Raw genomic sequence first — 25055 nt, forward strand, 5'->3', positions numbered from 1 at the left:
ACAAGAATATGATGACTAGATTTGTGTTTTAAAAGGACTACAAGAGATGATGTTGATCTGTACCAAGGTGAAACAGTGGACATGGAGAGTCACGTACACATCTGAGATCTAGAGGAAGCAGAACTGACAGGTGGAGACTGGTTAGATAGAGAGGTCGAGGGGCAGGTAGTGGTGCATGATGAAGCAGGGCTTCTGGCTTTGGCACTGAGTGGAAGCTGGGGCCATTCTCTAAAGAAGAAGATACAATGGCAGGAGTAGTTTTCAGGATGTTTTTATGCTGAAGTGTTTGGGTAACTTACATAAAGTTAGAATGTGAAACTGAAGTTCTCTTGGCTCCCAGTCCAAGGCTGGTGACTATATGGCCGGCTTCTTAACTCTTTTCGGTCCAGAGAGACACTGGGTGGGAAACACGTGGACGGGCACCCCTGAGAAGCAGGCTGCATGGCCTACTCCCTCTCCCAGGGAGTCCACAGCCAAGGGAACCCTGGTGTTGGGCAGACACTGTTATAAAGGTGGTACAAGGAAGCCTAAGACTGGGTGGTGATTCCAAAAAATTGGAGAGCCTGGACAGATTGGATAACATGGAGATGTGGTCAGGTTGCCACCTTAGATAAGGGTGATATCCAGACACAGCAGGGTGTTTGCTGAGAGCAGATGGAGCAGGAGGCCAGGCCAGAACAGGCTGCAGGAAAATGCCACCTTTTCTTCAAACTGTCAAAGAAGGGCTGGGAGGGATAAGGGAGCTAGTCAGCACAGAGCTCTTTCTCCATGGAAGCCACTATGACAGTTTCCATTCTGCCATTTTACTGCTGAGGAAAGCAGAAATCTAATAGATTCAGTGACCTGCCTAAGGTCACACTGATAGTATGTGCAGAGCCAGGACTTGGAAAAAAACCTGATGCTGAATCTCTCTGCTGTTGCTCTATGCCTTTTGACATCCAGTGGAAACTCAGGTCCATTCTGAGCAACTGTCAAACCTGTTTAGGTGTGGGCAGGTTGGGGGATGCCTGGATGAAAGGAATAAAGAGAAGGTTTACAGTTGCCATTCGAAGTAGTCATTGGCACCATGTAAAGCTCTGGCCATTGTTAGGAAAAGTCCTTCCCTAAGAGGTGTAAGAGCTGGATAAGGGTTAATTCTGGGAATTAAGCTGAAGGTATAGCAGGGAGAGAGGTCCCACAGCACTGGACTGGGAAGAGTATGGCCTCCAGGAAGCAGAGTCCAACCAGGGCAGTCATAAGTCAGGCTGGCTGATCTAGTGTGAAATTCAGCCTCAGTGCCCCTTCCTTATCCTTATTCAGGGTCTTGTTCTTGATCTACTGTACAGTTAGTCTTGGGTAAGAGCTGGTCTAGAAGTGGTGATATTCCACCTCCAGCCCCACCTCCAGGGAGTTTTGTTGATGCTTATAAAGACTGTCTTCCCTTCTGACCCATATTCACCCCAGTTTGCAGACATGCTCTGTACCGACTGGCTGGGCTGGAAGCACTTAAGAAGAATAGGTCTCAGCTGGACTCTTCCTTTTCTTCCAGCACCGGAAAGACAGAATTGTCTTTCCCATCCACCAGTCAGTAATCCTTTTAGGAGCTCAGCTGGAGGGGGAAGTCCAGAAACCTGGAGCTTTTGGGCTCAACTAAATCCTCCAGGGTGGGGCACTAAGACAAGGGAGAAGGGACAACTCGGATTTGAGGACTGAGAGAAATGATTTGCTCTGTTCCAGTTCTCATCTGCCAGGATTGTAACTCAGGAGTTGGCTGCTGTCAGGTAGCATTAATTGACATCCAAGGTCACATCGTCTCATCATTGTGTCCCCTCTCCACTGTCTATAGGTCGGCACCAAAATCTGCACTTACAGGCTGATTTTAGATCTAAGAGGCAGGAATGATGGCTGGCCTAGAAAGGGACTTGCTCCTGTCTGGGTGCAGGATTTCTCCTGCTGTCAGGATATCTGACGGATTCAGCTCCAAGGGGCTTTCAGGACATGTAGAATGAGCAGAGACAAGCAGAAGCAACTGCCAATGTATTGATGGACCAGCTCAGTCCACCACAAATAGCTGGGCAGTGCCTCTGAAAAAACAAGTCAGGTGTCTACTTTGTAGAATCTGAGGGAGGAAGTAAGCCATGTAAAGATTTGTGTGTGTGTGTATGTCTTCTAAAATTTGCTTTATATATTGGGAAAAGAACCTCAGGATTCTTCGATCCCCTTCTGTCATGTATCTTTGGCAGCTCTTGGGAAATATTTTCCCTATTAAGTAAACCAACAGCTGCTGATTTTGGCTATGGTTTGCCTTTTTCAGTTCTTGGGAGGAAAGTATATGCTCAGCTGTACTCAAAAGTTACCAGTGGAACTCAAAATAAAAATACAGAACAGATGGGTGTGGGGGATGGAGGTCCTGAGGGGTGCCAAAAGAGTCCTGCTGCCCAGGCCTGGCCTAGTGTACTCATTTCCACACTGCAGGGCTGCATGGTTTCTTCAAGAATACTCTTATCTGACCTTTATGGGTAGGAAACCAGATAGAATGGCAGATTTGTTTTTCTTTTTTTAATTTGTTAATGTGTTTATTTTTTCCCTGTTGAATTTGTTTTTTGGGTCATAGTAATTTCTTACAATCATTTTTAGTTCTTTGTATATCTTTGTATTTCTTTGTATATCAGGTGTAATCTCTCCTTTTCATTTCTGATTGTGTTTATTTGGGTCCTCTCTCTTTTTTTTTCTTGATGAGTCTGCTTAAATGCTTGTCAATTTTACCTTTACAAATAACAAGATCCTGTATTTATTGATCCTTAGAATTGTGCTTTTAGTCTCTATGTCATTTAATTCTTATGTGATTTTGGTTATTTCCTTCCTTCTACTTGCTCTGAGCTATCTATGTTGTTGTTCTTCCAGTTCTTGTAGGCGTAGGGTTAGGTTGTTTATTTGAAATGTTTTTATATTTTTTATGGAGGCCTGCATTGCTATGAACTTCCCTCTCAGGACTGTTTTTGCTGTGTCCCATAATTTTATTGTTGTGAGTTCATTTTCATTTGTTTCCAGAAACTTTTTGATTTCTTCCCTAAACTCGTTCTTGACCCATTCATTGTTTAATATCATGTTATTCAATCTCACTGAGTATGAGTGTTTTGGAGTTGTTTTCTTGAGGTTGGTTTCTAGTTTCAGTCCCTTGTGGTCAGAGAAAATGTTTGGTATGATTTCAATTTTCTTGAATTTGTTGAGGCTTGTTTTGCATCCCATCATGTGGTCTATCTTTGAAAATGTTCCATGTGCATTTGAGAAGAATGTGTATTTCACTTCTTTGCGATGAAAAGCTTTATATGTATCAGTTAAGTCCATATGAGCTAGAGCATTGTTCAATGCTGTAATATCGTTGTTGATATTTTGTTTGGAATATCTGTCCATCTTCAACAGTGGGATGTTGAAGTCCCCTACTATAATTATGTTGCAGTGAATATCTTTCTTGAAGTCCTCCAAGATTTTTTTTATGTATTTGGGTGCTCCTATGTTGGGTGCATATATATTTACAATGTTTATGTGTAATTGATGGTATCTTCCCTTGAGTATTATGAAGTGCCCTTCTGGGTCTCTCTTTATGGCTCTTTTTTTGAAGTATGTTTTTTCTCATGTGAGTATTGCTACACTGGCTATTTTTTTCTCCTGTCCATTTGCTTGGAATATTTGTTTCCAGCCCTTCACTTTCAGTCTGTGTAGGTCTTTTGTCCTGAGATGGGTCTCTTGTAGGCAGCATATGTGTGGGTCATGTTTTATTATCCATTCTGCTCTTCTATGTCTTTTGATTGGGACATTTAATCCATTTATGTTTAAGGTTATTATTGATAGGTACTTATTCATTTCCAATTTTTTTGTATCTGTGTTCCTCTCTCTCTCACTGTTTTTCTTCCTGTTTAAAGCAGACCCGTTAGCATGTGTTGCAGAGCTGGTTTGGAGGAGGTATATTCTTTGAGTTTCTTTTGTCTGGGAAGCTTCTTATTTGGCCTTCCATTTTAATTGAGAGACTTGCTGGACGGAGTTGTCTTGGTTGCAGGCCTCTGGTTTTCATTACTTGGAATATTTCTTGCCATTCTCGTCTGGCTTGCAGCGTTTCCATTGAGAAATCAGCTGCTAGTCTTATCAGGGCTCTCTTGCATGTTACTTTCTGTTTCTCCTTTGCTGCCTTTGAGATTCTCTCTTTGCCTTGGAATTTTGCCATTTTAATTATTATGTGTCTTGCATTGGGCCTCTTTGGGTTCCTCTTGATTGTGACTCTCTGTGTTTCCTGGATTTGTGTGACTTTTTCTCTCATCAAATTAGGGAAGTTTTCCATCATTACTTTTTCAAACAGATTTTCTATCCCTTGCTCTTTTTCTTCTCCTTCTGGAATCCCTATTATATGGATATAATTACATTTCATGTTGTTTTGCAGCTCCCTTACCATCTGTTTGTTCCTTCTGAGCTTCTTTTTCCTTTCTTGTTCCTCCTGGTTGTTTTTTTCTACCTTGTCCTCCAGCTCACTGATCTGATTCTCTGCTTAATCTAGCCTGCTTTTCATTCCTTCTACTGTGTTCTTCAGTTCAGACATTGTATTCTTCATTTCCTCTTGGCCCTTGTTGATAGTTTCTATTTCCTTTTTCATGTTGACGTAGTTTGCCGTGAGTTCATTGTAGTTTCTCTGTAGTTTCTGGTAATTCTCTGTGAGCTCATTGAGCTTCCTTATAACCATTGGTTTGAACTCAATATCTGATAGTTGACTTTCTTCTATTTCATTTAGCATTCTTTCTGAGGCTTCTTCCTTTCTTTTCATTTGGGGATTGTTTCTTTGTCTTCCAATTTTTTTCTTTTGTGAGACTGTTCTTGTTGGCCTCTGCTTCTTAAATTGATCTGTTCTGACTCCCTGGGTTTATAGTGTTAACTTCTATGATAGGAAACCTGTGAGATTCAGTGGTGCAGTCTCCTTGATCTCCTGAGCTCCCTGGTCTTGGGCTGTCATTTATGTTTGCTCTCTGTATGCTTTTGGGTTTTTGACTGTTGTTGTGTCTTTCTTTGGTGGGTCCTTCCATCCAGCCGGTTTACTGAGGGTCACTCCATCCACCATGTCTTGTTTTCTGTTGTGCAGGTGCAGACAAGTTGTGCTGAAGCTGGTTCTTCTGTCTATGTAGTTTTGAAGATTCTCTCTTGCTCTTGTTCACTTGTTTGTTCTGGGTTATTTCTCCACCATTTAGTTTAATTAGAGATTGATCCTGGGTAGAGGTTAGTGTGGCTTCCTCTCTCTCCTTCACCTTCTTCTGTTGTTATCTCTTGGTGGTTCCTTTGTTGTGGGTTTCCTCTTCCAGCATGTATACTGGTGTTCACCACTCCTACCTATTCTTTTTTTGTGATCAATTGGAGGCAGCAGGCAAAATGGATTAAGTTGGCAAGTATTCTATGGCATTTAAAGTACCAACTGATAGAGAAGAGATAGGTGATCCTTTGGGGATATATAGTGTTAACCGTGATATTTCACCCAACTAGTCACATTTTAGAAATGGTGGGAAAAAAAATAAGAGTCTTGTTAGGGCAAAAGTCTTGTGAGTTGGATCTAGAAAGCAGTGAGCTTGTGGGAGGTCAGATTATGAGATATAGTGAGAGTAAAGGGTAGAAAATAGGTGTAGTGTGCATGAGAGTAGAGTTAACCACAACAGTATTAAAGTTCCAGTGAAGTATGCTAAGATCCGGGAGGGATGTTGTGTAGTATTTATAACTGTATGGAACAGTAATTATTTACAATAGTAATGGAGCAACAATCATATGATAGAATCTATGTGATCTGAATAACAAGAATAGGAAATACAAGACCTAGAGTTGTGTGCTGTTGGAACACAAGTGATGTGAAAGATGGAAAATTAAAAGTACACTATGAAAGAGAGGACAAGGGAAACCAGTAAAACAGTGCAATTTAACAAACCAAGTGAAGAAGACTAAACAGAAAGAAGAGAAATAAGAAAATAGTACTACAATAAAAGATGTAAGAATAATGAAAAATAATAATACAAATGTACAATAACTTACAAGTTCTCTGGAGTAGGAAAGGGAAATTTTTGTCACCATCACTTGTTGGGATTGCCCCAGTTTGGGTCTAACTCTGGTCCTTTCACAGCTATAGATTTTATTGTCTCACTTGTGGGCACTTAAAAAAAAGTCAAGAAAGCAAGGAAGAAGGAAAAAAGAAAAACCCTCCTGTTGGCTTCAAACTGGCCAAGCCAGTTCTGCTGGTCTTCCTGGCTGCAGCAGGCTGAGGGAAGTTTGGTTTCCCTTTTCTCCCTTCCTGTGGTTTTGTGGGGATCAGGGCCAGGTTTGAGCCACCCTCTTTGCAGTTGCTCAGCCTCCAGCCCACTTCCTCAGTTTGCTCCTGGGCCTCAATTGCCATTCTGCACCTGGTTTATGACTTTAGTCTACCAGTTGTGCTGTCCTTGAGGTGCACCAATTAGGGGCAATTCACATTCCACCTTCTAGCTCTTTGCTGTTCTAGATGCTAGGGGCTCTCACAGTCTCTTCAGGGTAGTTTGGCTCCTCCACTCAGTTAAGTCTTTCTGGGGATTGCTGAGTCCTGAGCCCTGCTGCTCTTTTCGGAGGGGTTTGTCTCTGCCTTCCTCTTGGTGCCAGTCACCCCATTGTGTGGAGGCACCCCATACCTCCTCTGCTGCTCCACCTGGGTGGTGGAGTCAGTTGCACTGGGCCCCCAGGGTTTTGGACGTGAGCACTGGGCCTCACTGCTGCAGCAGGATCACAGTCCAGGGCGGTGGTTTCGGACAGGCGCTGTCTTCTGCTGCTTCTGCACCAGCCTCGGGGTTTGGGGGGAGGCTGGATCCATGGTGCACCACTGGGGTGGCTAGCGTGTTTGGGCACCCTCCGCTGGTGCAGCTGGGGGTAGGGCGGGGGTGTGGCCAAGGTCCTGGCAGTAGAGGTGGGCCCACCGAGGAGGCTGCAGGGATGCAGCCGGGGGAGGCCTGGGTGGCTGCTATGGGATAATTCCCTAAACAGCGACCTAGTGCCTCTTTTTTTTTTTTCGTTTTGAAAAATTCCTCCTGTTCAAGCTTGGAAGTGGCATATTTCTATGAGGGGATAGTGATCGAGGCACTGGATAATTTCCTAGATCAAAATACTTCGTCCATCATCACATTACCAATTTTAACATAAATGACTCATTCCTGTGGCTGTCAGTTTCTTCACTACAGGTTCTGATCTGAACAAACTAAAAATAGTAGTTAATATTTATATTATTATTTTCTATGTGTCAGGTGCTAGTGTACAGATTTGCAAGGCCACATTAAATCCCCACCTTATTCTTGTACTGCACCAATTTTACTGTTTAGAAAGTTGAAGCTCTGAGAAGTCAAATCATATACTCAAGTCAGAGTTAGTCATTGGTATTGCTGGTTAGTCCATCACCAAAAAAATTTAAATACCCGGATATACTGCCTACCTGGGAAAGCTGATCCCATTCATTCAATACAAAGAATCTCCAAATATAGGATTGAAATTATAAATCACATGAAGATATTGCCTTAGGAAACAAAGTTCAGAGTGCCAGTATAGTCTTTAGAATAAGTATAATTAATGCTAATATATGATGTAATATTACTGAAATGGATGAATTTTATATATATATATATATATATATATATATATATATGAAGAAAAAGTGAGATCACTAAATAGAAGAGTGAGTTAAAGATCAGAATTAAAATAGATGAAAACTGAATTTGTAAGCTGGAAATTGGCAACAAAGAATTCTTTCAAAATGGAGTCCTGAATGACAAAGGAATAGAAACTATTAAAGGAGCATTGTGAGACAGGCTGGGCTTTTTAAAGATTTCCAAATTTTTCCTAATTTAAGTATCAAAAGGAAACAAAAAAGAGTTGAAGAGAGGAAATAAATAACAAAAGATAATATTTTCAGAAAGGAGACATGAGTCCACAAATTGAAGCTGCCCAGTGGGTGTTAAGTAGGACTGCAGAGAAGCCATGTATATACACTGTGGTTTCAGAAAATCAGTGATGCTAAAAGTGTCTTAAAGGCTAACAAAGCAAAACAAAAGAGAATGCAATTTCTCTATAAAGAAATGAACATAATATTGGAATCGTAGTTCTCAAAAGCAAGAGAAGATTTATGAAAGCAATACATCTTCAAAATTGTTAAATGTGAGAATTAAGATGGTGGTGAGGTAGGTGGGAGCAGAGCCCACTTCCCCCTGTGCCCAGTTGGAACACCTCACCAATCTTCTGAGGAACAGAGTGAACAGCCAATGGAATCCCAGCTTATATGAAGTTTGGAAGTTAAGATTGTAGAGGACATTGAAAAACACATGTTAAGGAGATTGTGTTGGGATGGTAAAGTCCCTGAGTCCTGCTACAGGATTGTTGGAGGAGAGCTAGGTTAGCAACTCCCTCCCCTACCAAAGCAGGGACAACAGCGTAGCGCCAGGAAAGACTTGGATGCTTGAAGTTGCTGGGGGTAATAAAGATGAAGTGGGAGACACCCAGAGGCAGTGTTCACCCGCTGGACCACTGGGACTGTGGACGCCAGCTAGGTATTACCAGAGAAATTGGGGAGCTGGTGACATCTGGAGAAGGGAAAAGAATTGGGCCATGTGGGACCCTGACCAGGATAGTCTCCAGTCTGGTTAGAAAGTAGGGCAGTATGAAAAGCTGGGAGCTTGTTACAAATGGCAGGCTTAAACAAGAGGATTCTACTAAAAAAAGGCTCTCAGTCTCTGTTTAAGGAACTCTCACGCAGAGGCTGGATCACACGCTGAAGCTGGATTGGATGCCACAGCTGGCTCGCTCCGGCGCCTGGCTCAGGAAGAGGAAGGCGGAGGCACACACATGGACCATTCAGAGGTGGGAAACAGGGTTCAGGGTGTTAGCAATCCCCAGAGAGACAATTTAGTGGGGGAGCTGAACTGCCATGAAGAAATTTCGAGAGTGTCCAGCAGAGAAGGAGAAGGTGGTATGTGAGTTGCCTCTAATTAGTGCACATCACAGACGGCACAGCTGGTGGATTAAAGGTGCCGGTCTGGTGCAGATGGACAGTGGGGGCCTGGCAGCTCATGGAGAACCTCAGGTGGAGGTTGGGCAACTGTGACTATTGTGGCCCAGACCTGGCCCCCATCCTCACAAAACCATAGGAAGGGAGAAAAGCCACTTACTGCCTGCCACATCCAGGAAGACCACCAGAAATCACTTGGCAAGTTTAAAGTCAGCAGGAGGCTTTTCCCCCCTCTTCTTTCCCTTTTTTCCCCCAACCGAGACAATAAGTCGTGGAGTTTCGAAGGTTCCAGAGACAGATCCAAAGGGGGAGCACAAGGCTAACACCAAAAATTGAGAAACTGAGACAAATGTCACCTTGCTATTCCATAGAACTGGCACTTTATTGTTTATGTGTATTATTATTATTTTTCATTTATTTTCACCACTTTTATTTTATTAGTATTTTTTTATTTCTCTTATGTTTCATTTTCATTTTATTTCTCTGTTTAATTGCATTGTTTGACTGGTTTTCCTTATTCTCTCTTTATTGTATTTTAATTTTCCTTCTTTCACTTCACTCGTGTTTCAATAACATACCACTCATGATAGTGTACTTTCTATTCTGGTTATCCAACTCATGTATTTCTTGTCATATTATTGTTGTTCCAGTACTATTAAATAATTGTTGTTCCATACAATTGTACATACTACACAGCAACCCTCCCTGATTGTATCCCACTTCACCTTATTCCTGAGCATTATTATTGCTGTGGTTAACTCTACTCTCTCGCCCACTACTACTTTCTAACCTTTACTCTCAATATATCTCATCATCTAACTCTGCACAAGCATTCTGTTTTCTGGATTCAGCTCACAATCCTCCTCCCCTCTAACAGAGTCTTATCTCTCTTTCACCTTTTGTAAAAAGTGGCTAGTTGGGTGAAATGTCACAGTTAATGCTATAGTTATCCAAAGAATCTCCTATCTCTTCTCTAATTGCTGGCACTTCAAATCCCATAAAGTACTCTCCCAATGTCTTAATCCATTTTGACTACCCCTTGCCAGTGATGACATACAATAGGTGGGAACTATGAACATCAGTATACCTGCTGAAGGAGAGAAACCACCAGCAAAGGAACCACCAGAGGCTAAAAATCCAAGGACAACAAGAGAGCCCACACAAACAGAAGAAAGTACAAACCTAGAACATCCAGACAAGGAGATCAAAAGGACCACACCACTGAATCCCATAGAATTCCTACCACAGAAATTCACCCTACAAAAAGAACTAGCAAAGTGAAACATCAGGAAGCACAGAAAGAAACAAAAAAAGTCACCTAAAATGGGGAGATAAAAAAAAAAAGATACAATCAAAAGGAATGGAAGACTCCCCACTAAAAGAGCTAAATGAAATGGAGGTGAGCAAACTATCAGATATAGAATTCAAAATAATGGCTATGAGCATGCTCAAGGAACTCACAGACAATGAAAAGGAACTGAGTGAGAGGTACAACAGTATGAAAAAGGAAATAGAAAGTATAAACAAAACCCAGGAGAAATAAAAAATACAATTTCTGAAATAAAAAACACACTAGAAGGAATTATAAATAGGCTGGATTAAGCAGAGGACCAACTTAATGAGCTGGAAGACAAGGGGGTAATAAAAAACCAGGTATAGCAGATACATGAAGAAAGACAAAAAATAAGAAGATAGATTAAGGGAACTCCAGCATAACATGAAATGCAACAGTATTCGAATCATAGGAATACCAGAAGGAGAAGAAAAGGAACAAGGGTTAGAAGCCCTGTTTGAAAAAATAATGACAGAAAACTTTTCAAACCTGGAGAGGGAAAAAAACACACAAGTTCAGGAAGCACAGAGAGTCCCAATCAAGAAGAACCCAAAGAGGCCTACTCAAGACATATCATAATTAAAATGCTAAGTTTTAAAGTCAAAGAGAGAATCTTAAAAGGAGCAAGACAGAAACAAGATGTGACATAGAAAGGGGTTCGATAAGGCTAGCAGCTGACTTCTTTTCTTTTTTTTTAATTTTAATTTTGTATTGTTATTCAATTACAGTTGTGTGCCTTTTCTCCCCATCCCTCCACCCCACCCCAGCTGAACCCCCCTCCCTCCCCCACCTACACCCTCCCCCTTGATTTTGTCCATGTGTCCTTTATAGTAGTTCCTGTAATCCCCTCTCCTCACTGTCCCCTCCCCACTCCTCCTTGCCCATTGTTAGATTGTTCTTAACTTCAATGTCTCTGGTTATATTTTGTTTCCTTTTTTCTTCTATTTATTATGTTCCAGTTAAAGGTGAGATCATATGGTATTTGTCCCTCACCACCTGGCTTATTTCACTCAGCATAATGCTCTCCAGTTCCGTCCATGCTGTTGCAAAGGGTATAAGCTCCTTCTTTCTCTCTGCTGCGTAGAATTCCATTATGTAAACGTACCATAGTTTTTGGATCCACTCACTTGCTGATAGGCACTTCGGTTGCTTCCAGTACTTGGCTATTCTAAATTGTGCTGCTATGAACATTGGGGTGCACAGGTTCTTTTGGATTGGTGTTTCAGGGTTCTTGGGGTATAATCCCAGCAGCAGAATTGCTGGGTCAAAGGGCAGTTCCATTTTTAGTTTTCTGAGGAAATTCCATACTGTTTTCCACAGTGGCCTCACCAGTCTGCATTCCCACCAACAGTGCACTAGGGTTCCCTTTTCTCCGCATCCTCTCCAACATTTGTTTGTGGATTTGTTTATGTTGGCCACTCTGACTGGTGTGAGATGGTACCTCATTGTGGTTTTAGTTTGCATCTCTGTGATGGCTAATGATGCTGAGCATCTTTTCATATGTGTCTGGGCCCTCTGTATGTCTTCCTTGGAGAAGTGTCTGTTCAAGTCCTTTGGCCATTTTTTAATTGGGTTGTTTGTCTTCCTGGAGTGCAGTCGTGTGAGTTCTTTATATATTTTGGAGATCAGGCCCTTGTCTGAGGTGTCATTGGCAAATATGTTCTCCCATACTGTTGGTTCTCTTTGTAATTTGGTGCTGTTTTCTTTAGCCATGCAGAAGCTTTTTATTTTGATGAGGTCCCATTTGTTTATTCTTTCCTTTATGTCCCTTGCTTTATGGGACATGTCTGTGAGGATGTTGCTGTGTGGAATGTGTGAGATTTTCGTGCCAATGTTTTCCTCAAGGACTTTTATGGTGTTACGACTTACATTTAAGTCTTTTATCCATCTTGAGTTTATTTTTGTGTATGGCATAAGTGGGTGATCGAGTTTCATTTTTTTGCACGTAGCTGTCCAGATCTCCCAGCACCATCTGTTGAAGAGGCTGTTTTTGCTCCACTTTATGCTCCTGCCTCCTTTGTCAAATATTAATGGACCGTAAAGACTTGAGTTTATTTCTGGGCTCTCTGTTCTGTTCCATTGGTCTATGTGCCTGTTTTTATGCCAGTACCAGGCTGTTTTGATTACCAGGTATTTTGATCCCTCCTGCTCTGTTATTCTTTCTCAAAATTGAGCAGTTGACATCTTAACACAAACACTGCAATGCAGGAGAGAAGGGGAAGAAATATTCCAGGTAATGAAAAGCAAAGGCCTGCAACCAAGAGTACTCTATCCAGGAGGCTCTCAATTAAAATGAGAGGTGAAAAAAGTTTTCCAGACAAAAGAAGGTCAAAAGAATATATCTCCACCAAACTAGCACTACAAGATATTCTAAAGGGACTATTATAAGAAGAGGAAGGAAAAGAGTGAGATCATATGCTTTTTGTCTCTCACCGCCTGGCTTATTTCACTTAGCATAATGCTCTCCAGTTCCATCCATGCCATTGCAAAGGGTATAAGCTCCTTCTTTTAACTGGAACATAATCAACAAAAGAAAAAAAGCAAACAAAATATAACGAGACATTGAAATTAAGAACAATGTAACAATAGCCAGAGGGGAGTGCGGAGGGGATAGTGGGGAGAGCGGCCTATAGGAGCTACTATAAAGGACACAAGGACAAAATCAAGGGGAAGGGTAGAGGTGGGGGAGGGAGCTGGGATTGGCTGGGAAGGGGTGGAGGGATGGGGAGAAAATGCAGACAATTGTAACTGAATAAAAAAAATTAAAAAATTAAAAAAAAAGAAATAAATATAGCAAAGTACCCAAATGTTCATGAATTCAAAAAAAAAAGAAAAAGAAAAAGAAAAAGAAAAAGAAAAAGAAAAGAGTGAGAAAGAGATGAACAAAGGTATAAAGGAGGGAAATGAATAACTACCTATCAATAATAAACTTAAATGAAAATCAATTAAATGCTCCATTCAAAAGACATAGAATAGCGGAATGGATAAGAAATCATGACCCACATATATGTTGTCTATGAGAGACCTACCTCATAATAAAAGACTTACATAGACTGAAAGTGAAGGGTTGAAAAAAAATATTCCAAGCAAATGGACAGAAAAAAAAAAGATGGGGTAGCAATTCTCATAACAGACAAAATAGGATTCAAAACAAGGGCCATAAAAAAAGACCCAGAAGGACACTTCATAATACTCAAGGAAAGAATCCATCAAGAAGACATAAACATTATAAATATAAATGCACCCAATATATGAGCACCCAAATAAATAAAGAAAATTTTGGAGGACTTCAAGAAAGATATGGACAGCAACACATTATAGCAGGGAATTTAAATACTCCATTGTCATAAATGGATAGATCTTCCAAACAACATATCAACAAAGATATTGCAGCACTGAACAATGTCCTAGATCAAGTGTACATTAATTGACAAATGGACATATATATTAATTAATATATATAGAACCTTCCATCCCAAGAAGCAAAATACACATTCTTTTCAAAAGCACATGGAACATTTTCTCAACAGAACACATAATGGGACACAAAGCAAGCCTCAGAGAACTGAAGAAAATTGAAATCATATCAAGCATTTTTCTGACAACAAGGGACTGAAACTAGAAACCAACCTCAAGAAAAAAACTCAGAAACACTCAAATTCACGGAGATTGAATAGCATCCTATTAAACAAAGGATGGGTAAAGAATGAGATCAAGAAATAAATCAAATAAATTCTGGAAACAAATGAAAATGAACTCACAACAGTCCAACACTTATAGGACACAGCAAAGGCAGCTCTGACAGGGAAGTTCATAGTTCATACAGGCCTACTGAAGAAAGATAGAAACATTTAAACAAAGAACCTAACCCAAAACCTACAAGAACTGAAGGAACAACAAAAAAGACAGCCCAGATCAAGTAGAAGAAAGGAAATAACCAAGATCAGAGTAGAATTAAATGACCTAGAGACTAAAAGAACAATTTTAAGGATCAAAAACCCCAGGAACTGGTTGTCTGAAATGATAAACAAAATCAACAAGCCTTTAAGGAGCCTCATCAAGAAAAAAAGACAGAGGACCCAAATAAATAAAATCAGAAATGAAAGAGGAGAAATTATAACTGATACCAGAGAAATACACAGGATTGTAAGATATTACTACAAATAATTAAATGCCAAGAAATCTGAAAACCTAGGTGAAATGGACACATTTCTAGAAAAATATCATCTTCCAAACCTGAATGAAAAAGAAGCAGAAAACCTGAACATACCAGTAACAGCAGACATAATTAAAGCAGTCATCCAAAAACTCCCAACACACAAAAGCCCTGGACCAGATGGTTTCACAGGGGAATTCTACAAAGCCTTTAAGGAAGAGCTAACCCCTATCCTTCACAGATTATTCGGAAAAATCCAAACTGATGGAAGACTCCCAAACTCTTTTTATGAAGCCAGCATCATCCTAATCCCAAAACCAGATAAAGACACAATGAAGAAAGAAAACTTCAGACCAATATCGCTGATGAATATATATGCTAAAATTGTCAAGAAAATATTGGCAAACCTCATCCAGCAATATGTTACAAAGATCATACACCATGATCAAGTGGGATTCATGCCAGGGATGCAAGGATGGTACAATATCCACAAATCAACAAATGTAATACATCACATAAACAAAACGAAAGAGAAGAAGCACATGATCATACCAGTAGATCTGGAAAAAGCATTTGATAAGGTATAGCACCCATTTATGATAAAAACACTCAGCAAAGTGGGAATACAGGGAACATTCCTCAACATAATAAAGACCCTAAATGAGAGACCTACAGCCAGCATAATAAGCTAAGGACAAAAAGAGCTTTCTAGGATCTTATCTTTCTAGGATCACTAAGATCAGGAACAAGACAAGGATGTCTGCTTTCACCACCTCTATTCAACATAGTACTGGAAGTCCTAGCCAGGGCAATCAGACAAGAAAAAGAAATAAAAGGCATCCAAGTTGGAGAGGAGGAATAAAATAGTCATTGTTAGCAGATGACAAGATAAGTACAGAGAAAATCTTATAGACTCCACTAAAAACTACTTGACCTAATAGGTGAATTTGGCAAAACAGAGGGATACAATGTCCATATTCAGAAATAAAACATATTTTTGTACACCAATAATGAAATATCAGGAAGAGAAATCAAGAAAAATATCCCATTAGATATACCAACAAGAAAGATAAAGTACCTAGGAATAAACCTAAGCAAGAGGTAAAAGATATTTACTCAGAAAACAACACAACAAGGAAGAAAGAAATTAAGGAAGACTCAAACAAATGGAAGCTTGTACCATGTTAAGGGGTTGGAGGAATCATCATCATCAAAATGTCTAAACTACCAAAAGCAATTTATAGATTCAACACAATCCCTATGAAAGTACCAATTGCATATCTCACAAAGATGGAACAAATATTTCAAAAATTTATATGGACCCATAAATGATCCTGAATAGCCAAAGCAATTTTGAGAAAGAAGAATGAAGTAGGAGGGGTCACAATACCTGATATCAAACTGTATTACAAGGCCACTGTAATCAAAACAGTATGGTATTTGCATAAGAACAGACACATAGACCAATGGAACAGAATAGAGAGCTGAGAAATAAACCCAGGTCTCTATGGTCAATTAATATTCAACAAAGGGAGCTGAACTATAAAATGGAGTAAAAATAGACTCTTGAACAAATGGTGTTGGGAGATATGGAGAACCACATGCAAAAAAATGAAACTTGATCACCAACTTACAACAAACACAAAAATAAATTCAAGGTGGATAAAAGACTTAAATATAAGTCTTGACAGCATAAATATCCTAGAGGAGATCAGAAGCATGAAAACCTCAGATAATCCATGCAGCAATATTTTTCCCTATAGTAAGGGACATAAGGGAAAGAATAAACAAGTGGGATCTCATCAAAATAAAAAGGTTTTGCACAGCTAAGGAAAACAGCATTAAAATGAAAAGAGAACCAACTCTATGGGAAAACACTTGCCAATGATACGTCAGACAAGGCTTTGATCTCCAAGATATATGAAGAACTCACATGAGTCCACTCCAGAATGACAACCCAATCAAAAAGTGGACAAAAGACCTGAACAGACACTTCTCCAAGGAGGACATACAAAGGGCCCAGAGACATATGCAAAGATGCTCAGAATCACTAGCCATCAGAGAGATGCAAATTAAAACCACAATGAAATACCACTTCACACCAGTCAGAATGGCCATCACAAACAAATCAACATACAACACTGCTGACGAGGTTGTGAAGAAAAGGGAACTCTAATGCATTATTGGTGCAGCCACTATGGAAAACATTATGGAATTTCCTCAGAAAACTAAAAATGGGACTGCCTATTGAGCTGGCAATTCCACTGCTGGGATTGTACCCTAAGAACCCTGAAACACCAATCCAAAAGAACCTGTGCACCCCAATGTTCATAGCAGCACAATTTACAATAGCCAAGTGCTGGAAGCAACCTAAGTGCCCATCAGCAAGTGAGTGGATCCCAAAACTGTGGTATATTTACATGATGGAATACTATGCACCAGAAAGAAAGAAGGAGCTCCTATCCTTTGTGACAGCATGGGTGGATCTGGAGAGCATTATGCTAAGTGAAATAAGCCAGACGGTGAGGGACAAATACCATATGATCTCACCTTTAACTGGAACATAATCAACAGATGAAAAAACAAACAAAATATAACCAGAGACATTGAAGTTAAGAACAGTCGAACAATGGGCAAGGGGAGTGGGTAGGGGACAGTGAGGAGAGGGTATTACAGGAACTACTATAAAGGACACATGGACAAAACCAAGGGGGAGGGTGGAGAGGGGGGAGGGAGGTGGGTTCACCTGGGGTGGGGTAGAGGGATGGGGAGAAAAGGCATACAACTGTAATTGCATAACAATAAAAAAAAATAAAAAAAAATAAAGGACACATGGACAAAATCAAGGGGGAGGGTGTAGGTGGGGGAGGGAGGGGGTTCAGCTGGGGTGGGGTGGAGAGATGGGGAGAAAAGGCATACAACTGTAATTGAATAACAATAAAAATTAAAAAAAAGAAATATCTAGAAAATCTATTCCAGCAAAATAAAACAAAACTATTAATAATTAAATTGTGGAAGACTTTGGATAATGGGATTGGTGCTTGGCCAAAGAAATATTTAATTATTAATTCTAAATAAATTTATTTTGAAAATATTTAATGATAATTAATTAAAACTTAAATCTATAATCCTAAATAATTTCATAATTATTCAGATCATAGTACAAAGGAAAAGCTTTAAGAACTTTTTTCCCTCAAATATCTAATACTTATTATTTAAAATAGGGTTTTCACATCCCTGATCTCAGAGTTCTTGTGTTAGGGTTCTTTCTTTTTTTGTTTTTCATGTACAATTGTCTCCTTTTTCACCCCTCCACACCCCCCACACCTGCTCCACCCATTTCCGCTTTCCAACCTTGAACTTTCCCCCTTTGGCTTTGTCCACGTGTCCTTCATACATGTTCCTTGATGGACCTTCCCCTATTTTCCCCTGTTATCCCTCTCCCCCCCTACTTTCTGGTTACTGTTAGTTTGTTCTTCATTTCAATGTCTCTGATTGTATTTTGCTAGCAGCACTTTTTTCCAGCTTAAAAAATATTTTGTCTATTTATTTTTGGACAAAGGAGAAGGGAGGGAGAAAGAGAGGTAGAGAAATATCAATGTGTGGTTGCCACTTGCACACCCCCTGCTTGGGACCTGGCCTGAAACCCAGGACTGTGCCCTGACTGGGAATTGAACCAGTGACCCTTTGGTTCACAGGCTGGCACTCAATCCACTGGGCCACACCAGCCATGGATTTTTTCCAGCTTTTGAACATGGGACTCACTTTTTCTATTTGTACTTAGTGCCACAGTTTATGTAGCCACCTCTGTCACTCACACACAGGAGACTTGAGGTTTCTTTTGCTGATGAAACTGCTACAAAGAGCCTCCATATTTTGAGACATCAGGCAAATAAAACTGAGTGAAAAAGGAGAAATAACTTGGTTGCTAACTGATTTACAGACACCTCCAGATCCCCTCTGCCAAGATGGGGGTTTGTAGTGTCTTTTTCTGGAACAACTGAACCACTCATGGAAAAAATCCTGTGTATCCTAACATTTGAAGCTCACAAATGTGGCTGGTGGCCATCCATTAACCTGCAATGGAATTCTCCAATACATAAGCTCCTCCATTCACACACACAAATTCCAAACCATTTTCATCACCTCCAAAGGATAACGCTGTCCATGACTTAATGCAGTCACTGCCACTTCTCCTACCTTTTATTTTGGGAATTGCATCCATTTTCATTTAATATAATTGTTAACATAGGTTGTATCTTTGATTATATTTGGTTTCTTCACAACATTTATTACAATATATAATTACTTAACCATCATTTATGTATGATCTTTTTTTTCTGTTTGTTTCCCCTCTAGGCTGCAGGCTCCCTGAGGACAGGAGCTGTCCCTGTCTTGTTCATTGTTAGTTAGATCCCCAGAGTCTCACATGGTGCTTTCATCAGATTGTCTCAGTAAACAGATTTGAGTGAATGAACATGGAAGGACTTAGTAAAGTGTACACTTATGTGAACAAAATGACAGTTTTTAATTATGAAATGGTTAAAGAGCAGATTCCAAAGAGGTCTGTGACTTGATAATGCTGATTCTAGGAGAATATGAATGTCAAGTATGCTACCTGGGTCCTGGTAGTCAGATAGGGTGGTTGACTTCTGGTTTCTTCACTGAAGTGGAGAAAAGTGAACTTGGAAATATCCTTTTCTCTTCTGGCTGCCCTCCTCTTGTTGCCCTCTCCCCCATGAAGTTTTGGTGGATCTTGAGGATTTGTACTCCCCATTGCATTCCTGGACTCTTTTGTTATCTCTGGTTTCAGCCCTGAGACTAAATCTCTTGGTCATACTCTTCAATCAGGTTCTCACAGAAAGGACCTGGCTGCAGGAATGACAGGAATCAGACTTCAAATGGTTTTCCAGGAGCCAAGAGAAGTAAAAGCTTTTCCTGAAGTTTCTCCAGCCAAGGGATTAAGGAAAAATATGAGTTATAGAGCCACAGAAGTGTGAGAAGGAATTCCAGGATTTTCTCTAGGACTTGGGGGAAGGCCCGTTTCTTTCATGTACAAATGACCCTTTGCTTTCTATGTGAGCAGGGAACTATTAGCAGTTTAGATGGAGCTTCTGGGCAGATTTAATATTATCTTGTACTAGTTTTGGATATACAACATAATGATTAGACAATCATATACTTTACAAAGTGTTTTTCTTGATATTTCCAGCTGACACCATACAGTTATTACAATATTATTGACTACATTCCCTATGCTGTACTTTATATCCCCATCACTGTTTCTTACCATACTGTAGTCTCTTCTCCACATTATACTACTTTAATGGCATTATATTTTCTAAAATTCTGTTACCTGCTAGACACTTTCTCTTGTATCGTTAATGTCCTTCCTGACAGATTCCACATGAGATGTTTTATTACATTTGATTGTGTTTTATGCCTCACGGGAGGCACAAAATACATATGCAGAAATAAGTGAGAGGCTCAGCACACAAGAATCTGTGCTCAGCTCCATCTCCGGCCACCCTACGACACAAAAGAGGTCTTCATTTTTGTGAAGATAAATGACACCCAAGCACATATTCATACTGTTTCTGGGCTTGTTCACTGGAGAGAGAACAGCCTGAGTCTTAGTTTAAAAATATAATAGTGGAAACTTTAAAGACTCCTGAAGGAAGTTTTGCACAAAATTATTGTATTGAGTTTCTACTGAACAACTTTTGAGTTAATATAAGTTCCAGAGAAAGAAGGTAATAATCATTTTTAAGTGACAGGAACAAACTTTTATTCATGTTGCTTGTTTTACACTGACTTCTTTTAACCAATCTAATGTATTACATTTATTTGTTTTAATTTAAAATGCCTTTATTCATTTATATGATCAATAATACTAAATAAGAATAATATTTTATTTTCAGTCTGTTGAACTTATTTATCAATTTCACATCTCTTTTCTATAACACATATTGAATGGTAGGGAAAGTCAATTTAATGGACATTATTAACTAATTCACATATATGCCAAAGCTTGGATAAATGGTGACTTACAGATGAGAAGTAAGTGTGGGTATATGGTGTGCAGGTGACATTCAAGGTTCTCCGGAACAGGATTTAACAGAGAAGATGTGTTTCCACTGATTTAAACTGGCAAATTTGCTCTTTGTGGTTCTTTAAAGGGATCAAATGCAAATTTTCCACCTGGAAGAAAATGGTATTTAAAAAATTTTCTCCAACTCACTTTTTTTAACTGTCTCAGTTGCTTCTTGGTTTTTCAAGGTTCAGTTGCTTTCAAGTCTTCTTTAGGTTTTTGATCTCAGGGTCTCAGGTTCTCCAGATATTAATGGAGACACAGTATTTCATGATGTGCTCTGTGGTGCAGGAATAGGTGCCAAATCATGGTTCTTGCCACTGCTTGCTTCCTGCTTTGCAGCTTTCTTATCATCAAATTTTCTTTCAGTTTTAAGGGCTGCTTTTGATAATGACTTACCATTTCCTGATTGAGATTTCTTATTCTGGGGTGCTTTCTTCTCAGAAAGCTTGAAATTGGTTACTGGTTTAATTCTAACAGCTGAGGAGAGTCTATTAACCATTGCAAATTTAGACTCCTCATTAGGTACTTCACTTGGCACTGCTTGGTAAGTTATTGTTTTTGCTAGAAATAGTTGATCAAAAATGGTTGCTGGGATGGGGGCTGGCATAATGCCAAAGCTTTTACAGATTATTAACATGCAACCTGGGACTATGGGTGGTAGTTAGAATGTGCTCCCCATTTGGGCACCAAGCAAAATGTATAGGATCATAGGCCACTAGTTTAGAAATAAGTATATATTTTTAACATCCCATAATTGCATTTGCATGTCAGATTTCTAAATTCAGCTAGCATTCACGTATGGCTATGAGGACTAAATGAACAGTATTTAGAGCACTGGTTCCAGAGTCAAACACAGGATCACATTTCAAGTTGAAATAGTTGCATTGGAAGGAATAAAACCATAAATAGAGTGAAACTCAGTAGAACTAGAATTCCAAATTTCATCATAAGTGGGGCTATGTCTTGGTAATTGAATGGATTACATTATTTTCTCTATTTGTTTCTAGCTAATGCATCATTTATTCCCTGCAGTAGGAGGTTCCTGTCTTGTCAAATCTGTTCCAGCTATTACAACATAGCAGTAGCTTTTTCATTCCACAACACCATAACCTTATCAACCTTAGAGAAACAGTTATTGCCTAAAGCTGCATGAGGTCTACTAAAATTGGGGTACAGATAAAACTGAGCAAATAAAAGTACAACTTTACTCCCTGGAGCATAGAGAAAGAGAGTTCATTGTTGTGATAATAAACAATAATTAATTTTTTGGAAATGCAAATTACTTGCAATTTTATTAAAATTATCTTTAAAGAATTTTAAATTACTAATATCTCAGGCACTAATTATTTCATTATCTGACCAGAATGGATACCAATTTTGCATTTTTTTTTTCTGGAGGAAAGTCTTTACACGTATGCCAATGTTCATATTACAGAGTGGCAGGGGGAGGCTCCCAGCAGTACATGTGTGAGGGAGTCTATAGCCAGGATGTGGTGGGTATTTTTGGGGGGGTAGAAGGGGATGACGTAAGTCAAACTGCCTTTGGAGGTCAAATGAGTATAGTAATCCTATATTAGTGACATTGATGATATTTATTATTTTTTTCCTTGCCTCAGCAAACAAGGCCCACACTTACAAAAGACAAGGATTTTGTAATTTTCTCAAGATTCCCTTGGAAACACTGTGCTTTGTATAAAATGTGGTGGTTCATTCACTGTAGATCATCCTCTGACCCTCAAATGGGTTCATATACTGACTGTAGGATCTTGGAAACACCATCACCTCTGAATTTTCTCCTGGAAAACACTTATATTTGTTTTCAATATCCCTTAGTGTCATAAATCACTCTACTGTTGTTGAGTCTGTTATCTAACTTGGAGTTCAGTGTATTCCTCCTTTCCCTACTGCTGAAAAGTAATGGAAAATACATAATCTGTCAAGGAGTTCAGACATTGCTCCTTCAGTTTCTCTTTGGCCATACTTATAAGCCCAGGATGATATTTGAGCAGCAGGATCTCAGAGCCCATCTGATGTTCTGTCACTGCTTTATTGACAAATGGCAGAAGAAATCAGTACACCATCTTTAGTAGGAATAGGAGTTAGGGTGTTTAAGCTTTGTGGACAAGTGGGCAACATTCCCTGTGCAGTAGATCTCACTCTGCCTCCATTCTCACCGAGGAAGATGCCTGTCACCATGACTTACCTTCCAGCCATTGAAGGGCAGGGACTGATGCCCTTCCTTCCCACCCCAGCCCAAAGCTTCCTCTGGCATTTTCATCTCAGAAATGACCACTACCATCCATTATTTGTTCAATGCAAAGACCTGAGTTTTTGACTCGATTCTTTTCTTTCACTCCCTTTTCACAAACAACCCAGAGAAGATCCAAATAAATCTCATACTCCTCCACTTGTCTCCACTTTAACTGCCACCCTCTGTGTAAAAGCTCCATTTTCTCTCCCCTTCTCCATAACAGCCTCCAAGCTTATCTCTCTGCTTTCCCTCTTTCAATCATTCCTACACAATAGCAGAATGATATTGCCAACATGAATCTGATCCCACCTCTCAGCTGTTTAAAGCTCTAAAACACTGCCCAATATATTTACAGTAGATCCCATATACCAGTGACTCCCTTGCTTTCCATCTTCATGACAAACACCACTTCCTTCTTCCCATTACTCCCACTAGCCTTCCTTAAGTGCCATGAAGTCACAGTGACCTTCCCCAACTCTGAACTCCCCACATACACTTGAAATGCTGCTTGGTTCTTTCTGTGACTTCCTTTTTAACCTTCAAATTTTAGTGGAGATATCCTTTCCCGAGTAGCTTCTCCCAGACCATGTCTTCTCATTACCCTGTTACTTCCCTCTTGGACATTATCTTGCTTAGTTCTGTACTCATTTGTCCATTGATTGTCTTCCTCAGCAGAATGTAGGCTCTGTGATGGAAGGGAGCTTGCTGGTCATATTAACCACTGATTCCCAGCCTGTAGGTAGCACAGAGACTGGAACATAGTAGGTGCTCAATATATATTTGTTAAATGAATTAACTTTTGTCTCTTCACTAGCCCTCCATGTCCAATGTGCTCAGTAAATAGTTATTGAATGAAAAATAAATAGATGAATGTATCAAATAAATGCACATCTCTAGTGTTGCTGCAAATGCCCTCCAAAGATTGGTGTGGCAGCACTTGAGCATGAGAACATCTCTTGCCCCTTCTCCTGGTTCTGCAGCAGCATTGTTTACAACCAGATTTCCTTTGATCCATTTTAGAGCAAGAATGATTCATGTGGAAATGGAAGACATCAGGAGTGTGGAATCCTGAAATGTCTCCCAGCTTGACTTTTTCATTGGAAAAGAAGAGCCTGTGGTTGGGGTCCTTAGTCTGTGGTTTGGATTGAAACAAAAGTGAATTCCTAACCTGATCTTCCTGATAAATAGGTCTCCTACTCCTGTGTGAATGCAAAAGAGAAGGCCATGCCAGGAAGGGCATAACAGTTGGGGAACTCTGAATCAGTGGGTCTCAGGCCATCCAGAGACAACCACGGAAGGCACAAGTGACAATGATTGGAAGATGAAGCAATGGTCCTTGCTACAGCAGCCACCAAGACCTGCCTCCAAATTTGCCGGTCTTTCCTTACAAGAGGCTGAAATCTCTAACCCTGACCCTCCTCACTCCTCTTTGGAGAATGCTTCTTCCAAGACTGATTATAAAGTGGAACATGTCCTTCCAGATCTGACCACCATCCCTCAGGTCCCAAAGGCAAGGCTAGATGAGAAACAAAGGATGCTCTCCTGACTTTCTAGAGTTCCTTGTCCCCATATTGGGTCCTTCCATGGAAGGAGCTATCCAGGCACACCAGTTATGGTGCATATTCATATCCTGGCTCCAGGTCTCTGTCCAATTAGTGAAGCAAGGTTCCTCCACAGGGATCCTCTCACATGTGCTGTCCTCCCAGGTGCCTGGGCGGTTTGCGTCCTGAAGCTGCTTCACACATTCATGCTTTTAACTCTTTTTGTATAACTCATTGCTGGTGAAAACTTGGCATACTCTGTGTCTCCAGCCAAGTAACTTATTTGTTTAGACTTTGGAACCATCAGAAAAATCAAGACAGTGTTAAAGTGTGTGTGTGTGTGTGTGTGTGTGTGTGTGTGTAAGATAGCAGATAGGAATATCCATTCTCCCTGGCCATTTATAACCCTACCAAGGCACTAAAAGCACAATGACCACACTCTTACTCTCTCATCCATCCAAAAAACTGTTGAGTACAGCACTTTCTTATTTTATGCACTTCTTTGCTCTTAAGTGCTTACTGTTTGGATTTCTGATCTGAATTTTTATTTAAAAATTAAATTTTATTATAATTTCACACTGTCTGAGCTTTTTCTTCTAGGCAAAGGGCTTCACCTCTGTGGCTACTTCTTCTTCTCTGTAAAGCTGGACCAGGATGATGAGAC

The 25055-nt window shown here is 40.0% G+C and overlaps 1 pseudogene; it reads right to left on the bottom strand.

Moving 5' to 3' along the window:
- Window positions 1-20807: 20807 nt before the first annotated feature.
- On the bottom strand, window positions 20808-22027 carry LOC112305400 (eukaryotic translation initiation factor 2A pseudogene; annotated as a pseudogene).
- Between the last annotated feature and the right edge of the window lie 3028 nt (window positions 22028-25055).

This window comes from Desmodus rotundus, chromosome 4 (genome assembly GCF_022682495.2).
Source record: "Desmodus rotundus isolate HL8 chromosome 4, HLdesRot8A.1, whole genome shotgun sequence".
NCBI classification, from domain to species: domain Eukaryota; kingdom Metazoa; phylum Chordata; class Mammalia; order Chiroptera; family Phyllostomidae; genus Desmodus; species Desmodus rotundus.